The following is a 5,640-nucleotide window of genomic DNA, read 5'->3' as shown; positions in this document are numbered from 1 at the left end:
GGGATGGTGATGCATGCACCACATCTTGATCTGGAGATATTCAAATGTGGAAACCAGCCTCACCTCCCAACGGTCACTAGTGCAAGGGTATGAGCATGACGAAGGAAAAGGCGGTGCGTCCTTGCGGCGGTGGCAGATGGCGACTTGGCACGGGCGCACGGCAATGGGATGACGCGGTGAGCAGCTCAAAGTTCTTTGAAAGGCGGGGTAATTACGCTTCAATTTGACCACGAGACTTAATTAACCTTGGTGGCATTGACGGGAAGCCACACATTTGAGCTAGTGGGAGATCCGTTTTATCGAGTGGACCGAATCGAGTTAGGACGGTGACAAGCATTACCGACGTGACGACCAAGGGACTTCGCATTTAGCCCCACGAAATTAGATGGCGGTGGTGGTGTCGTGTGACTGTGTGAGAGTTACCGAGTCTTTTTCACTTGATGCGCGGCCACGGATGGTGGTTAATCCAAGAGTGCATTATCGATGGTTCAGTCGCATTAGCAATCGCCCGGTGGCGGAACGTGTGGTGGTTCTGTCAAAATTTTACTGTAAACTGTATCTGTTCTCCATCTGCTCTTCCCGTTCGTAAGCATGACGTAAATCTCTTGGCAGCTTCAGCAGCTCGCCTACTCGATCCGCCCTGTTAGGTAGTAATTGCGTCGATGCCTAGAAGCATGTCAGCTTGTGTTAGGTAATTGCGTTGCGTCTAATCATAGGCGCACACGAATTTCAAGCCTGGGTTAGTATACAAATGGGACGATACGTGTGCATGCGGAGCTAGCTCTCGTGGAATCTACTGTAGGACGAAAACGACCCAAATGATCTAGTTCCAAAGCACAAAATAGCACGGCCGGCCGGTTTCAAAATTGGTTTCCTTAGGGAGTCATGCTCTGTTTCGAAATTATTGTTTTCGATAATTTTACTTTGAGTCAAACTTTTTTATTTTCAAAATCATCTCGTGAAAGCAACCCGAGTGAAATAGACCGTCGATCGGCCTGAGCTGCTGGAAGCTTGCACTCCTCGCAGTCTCGCTAGCTCGTGCGTGATTCCGTAATTCCTGGCAAGACAGAGATTTTTCTTTTTTGGGTCAAGCAGAGAGGGGTTATCCACTGAATAATTGCGTGCGTGCATTTCTGTCAAGAGTAAAGTCTGTTATAAACCTTGAGTTTGTAGCGCTGGTCAAAATCAAACCCTGAACTTCAATTCCCTGAAATAAGCACCCCAAACTCTTGTTCCCGGTCATTACTTGCGAAAGGCTCGTTTTAGACCGGGATTTGCTGACGTGGCACAATTAACGCTGGGATTGCTGGCCGACAAATCTGAACAGAGAATCTACCCTTCCTCTCCATCAGTCTTTTTGCATGGCAGCGGCCGAGCATTTCTTCGACCATGACACAGGCACGAACTACGGCGGGTCGAGCATTTCGTCGAGCATAACGCAAGCACGAACTATGGCGGGTAGTGGCCATCGGGAGGCGCTGTACTCGCCGCCTTCCTGTTCAACGAGAGTAGGAGCACCAAGGACGAGCGCAACCTCCGCGTGGGCGTCGCTCGGCCATGTCTACACACTCCACGAGGTCAGGCTATCTGCAGGACGGCTAGGGCGTGTGTCGTTCGCTCCTCATCCAAGACAACGACCAGCTAGGTACGACAGCAGTCTCGCCTCGGCAGACGAACACGACATCGGCGGGGGGCTGCGTTTGTGCTCGCATGCGCTTGCGCGGTCCCCATTTGCTTCTACCGATGTAGCTCTCTGAATTTCTTTAGACGAGAAACTCATATGTCCATTATCTAGCCGATTGATTTCTTGCTAGCAGTGTACGCATCAGCCAAGAGTTGCATCAGGCAAGCCAACCAGCTCTATCTAGTGGTCCGGATGAGAGGCACAGCCGACGCTGCTTTGGACGCGGGTGTCGCTGGCGTTGCGAGCGCGGCCAGAAACTGCGGCGCTGTTCGGAAGAGCCGCTGCTGCTCAGTACAGAGGAAGCGGATGAAGATAACAAATATGACATGTGGGGCAGGGTGTCAGTGAGACAGTTGAGAAGAGGGTGCAGATCCTCCTGTTTGGTGAGGACCAACATTACAACTTTGACCGGGAATACTAAGTTTAGGGTCCTGATTTCTGGGATTAGGAGTTGAGGGTTTGATTCAGATACCCTCAATGAATTCAAGGTTTATTTCAGACTTTACTCTTCTATCAAACATACACGATCGAGCTCTCTAGCACGTACAGTTGGTGCATGTTGGACATCCAAGCACTTGTCCGGGGAAGTGGACGTTGGCTAGCTGCTTGCGGGTTGTTGAGACACAACTGTACCGGGAGTAGCTTGCTGTGGTTGCCTTCGTTGAGGCAATCCCAACAAGAAAGCTCACCGTCGGCTTATAAGTAGTTGTTACTGTCACCTATAAACTAACTCAGAAGCACATGCACAATAATCGGCTATAAGTTAACGTAGTACTTTTTAATATATGACACACCTTTCACTCTCACAACTTATCTAGGAGCACGTAGCATAGAGTCGGCCTCGTGATAAGAGCTCACTCATTCTCTCTCTCTCCTCTTCTCTCTCCTCCAACTAAACAAAAATATATTAGAGCAATTCCAATAGTATAGCCAACTCTTGGCTATAACAAGATGTCATATCATTTGTAGTCATCATATAGTTAATATGTACAATAGTTGGCTATAAGAATGTAGTACTTTACTAATATATGGCCCACCTTTTACTCTCACAAGGTGCCTAGGAGCACGTCAAAGAGTCCAGTTATTGCATAGTAGCCCATCCCCCTTCTCTCTCCTCTTCTCTCTCCTCCAACTCATCTAAAATATATTATTTAATGTTTTATAGTCAGCTGACTGGACTTTATTGTACTTGCTCTTATTCTATTCTGTATAGCTAGCTGAGTAGGATTTATTGTACTTGCTCTTACCTACCATGCGCCAAGTGTTGACTCGTTGCGTGCCAATGGTAGCAGGATAAGGCCCCGCTGCAACCAATAGTACGAGCATGTTATGGTGGTTCCGAATGCTTTATTAGGTCAAATTAACCATATCGGCACCGTACATTCCATCACGAACAACCAGAACTGATAATGATCAGTTGCCATCTATCTGCGTTCTGATTGACCTTGCATGCATTTGTTTGGTAGCAAAGTAGCAAACGTACTTTGAGAGCATCTCCGCCGCGTCTCCTAAAGCGTCCCCCAAACTGCGCCGGGTTGAGCATTTGGGGGACGTGTTTTGTTCGTGTTGCCTTTGGGGGACGTCGCTCCCCAGTCGCGTCCCCCAAACATTAAAAATAATTTAAATAGATAGAATAAAACTCTTTACTAATATTTAAATCGATTCAACATAAACAAAATACATATAAAACTTCGAAAAAACATAATTAAATTACATATAAATTATTTTAAACTACTACTTCTTCTTCTTCGATGATGGCCCCGCCTCGTCAGTCGTCGCCACGGTGGCGCTTCCTCGCTCGTCACCTCTTCCGAAGAGGCGGTGGTCGGCCGACGCGTCGAGTCCCTCCTCGTTGTCGCCGGTGCTCGGCCGGCCGCGCCTTGGCCTTGGCCTTGGCGGTATTGGCCATCGCGTCCGCCTCCGCTCGCGACGGGCCACCGCCGCCTCCTCCCGACCCTTCTTTCTCCGCGCTCCCTCCTCCACGCCCACCCATTCCTCCGCTGCTGTCAAGTGGCGGAGGGAATCGCTCGTCGTCGTGGGCGCCGGAGCTTTCTCCCACCAATGGCGCCATCCAACAGGGCTTTTCCTCGGCCGGAGGTGCTCTGACGGAGCTCGGAGATGTAGCTCATCGTCGCCGGAGGTGTCTGGATGCGCCGGTGAAGATCCAAAAGCGCCGACGTACGGGTCTTATTGAGCGCGGATGAACGGCGGCGCGAAGTCGAAAAGACCAGCGTTGCTCTTCCGAGGAGTCCCGACCCATTCCGGCGTTGCCGCGGCTCGCCGACGCTGCTGCTATTGCGACGGTTCCGCTTCCCAGCAACTCGCACCGTCGCTACGTAGGCGGCGGGCCGAAGCTTCCGAGCCGCCGACGATCGGGCCCGCGTCGGTTCGCCTCGCTTTTCGTTGTGTCCGGCGTGCCCGGAGCGTCCCCTGTGGGACGGGGACGGGCTCGGGGCGCCGGACACCGTATCGGACTGCGTCGGATAAAAATGGGCTTTGGGGGACGCGACTGAAACGTATTTTTTATCCGGCGCGCCCCAAATTGCTTTGGGGAACGCTTTGGGGGACGCGGCTGGAGATGCTCTGAGATCGAAGAGCGTTCGCGAAGGTAAAACAAGAAAGTAGAGCTTGCACAAATCGATCCCTGAATTTGATTCCCATGCCGTTTGCACCCTGAAGCAGTGGCTTAGCTTACTGCAAGCCAGGGGCATGAGTCAACATATCTTGCGTTTTATACGTTGAGAACTCATATACAGTATGTTAGCTCTTTTACTATCAGCAAGAGCACTACGTGCCAAACGTAGCCTGGAAGCAATAGCCAGCCGGCCGGAACTCAGGTCTCGCGTACGTGCATGTTCACCCGGTTTTCCCGTAGAGGTGCGTGTGTTACGTACGTGTGTATTGCTGGTGCTTGGTGGTATTCGGAAAGAAACGTTGCATCTGACGATCGATCTGTCTTGATTTCGGGATGGCTAGCTTGTCCGGTCGTGTTACGCAACCGTGTGGCCCCTGTGATCCATTTGGCCGGGTTTCTGAACCACGAAGCAGCGAGCCGGTAAAAGCAAAGGACGAGTATTCGGAGGAAAACCACAGATATTCAGTTGCACCGTATTACGAGTAAAACGATCTCGTCGCTTCTAGAACCCTAGAGAGGGAGCAACTGTGCTTCAGTTGATTTGTTGCGTGTTTCCATCATTCCACAAACGGTCGAAGAGCAACCAAGCGATCGATTATACAGTGCACGGCCAAGTGTACGCGGGAGCAGAGATTTACACTTGACATTCGTGTTTCTGAATAATGTCTCTCTCCGTGTCCAAACGATCGACCAGCGTCTCGAAGCCACGACGTAAACAAAAACGTCGACTCGTCGCTGCACATTTCTGCCCTGTCATCTTTAGTTGGCCAATCGCGGTGACTGACAACGTATTCCGCGACATCTCTCTCCGCGTCGATCCGAAATGAATCGAACTTGCCGGCTGCGTTGCTTCATATGTACAATATGTTAAGACTGAAGTCTTCTCTTTTTTCTTAGAATTTTGAGGCCTGCTGTGTGAACTAATGTGGTTCTAACAGGTCATCATCAAAGTTACCAAATTTTCAGACCGGTGGGAAAAAGATATGGGAACGGGCGTCGAGAAATGACGGTTGTCAAAATTATGGAACGGCAGGGGTATACATCTCTCGATCGATCAATCAATTTGGGGGACGTGATCCCCACAGTTCGGGGACGCTGAATCAGGGATGAATCATGAATGTACAATATATTAAAACTGAAGTCTTCTCTTTTTTCTTAGAATTTTGAAGCCTGCTGTGAACTAATGTGGTTCTCATAGGTCATCACCATAGTTGCAAAGTTTTCAGACCGGTGGGAATGAGGTATGGGAACGGGGTCGAGAAACGAAGGTTGTCAAAAGTATGAAACGGCAGGGGTATACATCTCGATCGATCAATCGATT

The sequence above is a fragment of the Lolium rigidum genome, chromosome 3 (genome assembly GCF_022539505.1).
Source record: "Lolium rigidum isolate FL_2022 chromosome 3, APGP_CSIRO_Lrig_0.1, whole genome shotgun sequence".
In the NCBI taxonomy this organism is placed as follows: Eukaryota; Viridiplantae; Streptophyta; class Magnoliopsida; order Poales; family Poaceae; genus Lolium; species Lolium rigidum.
The sequence above is the reverse complement of the archived record's forward strand: the minus strand, read 5'-3'. Positions refer to the sequence as shown.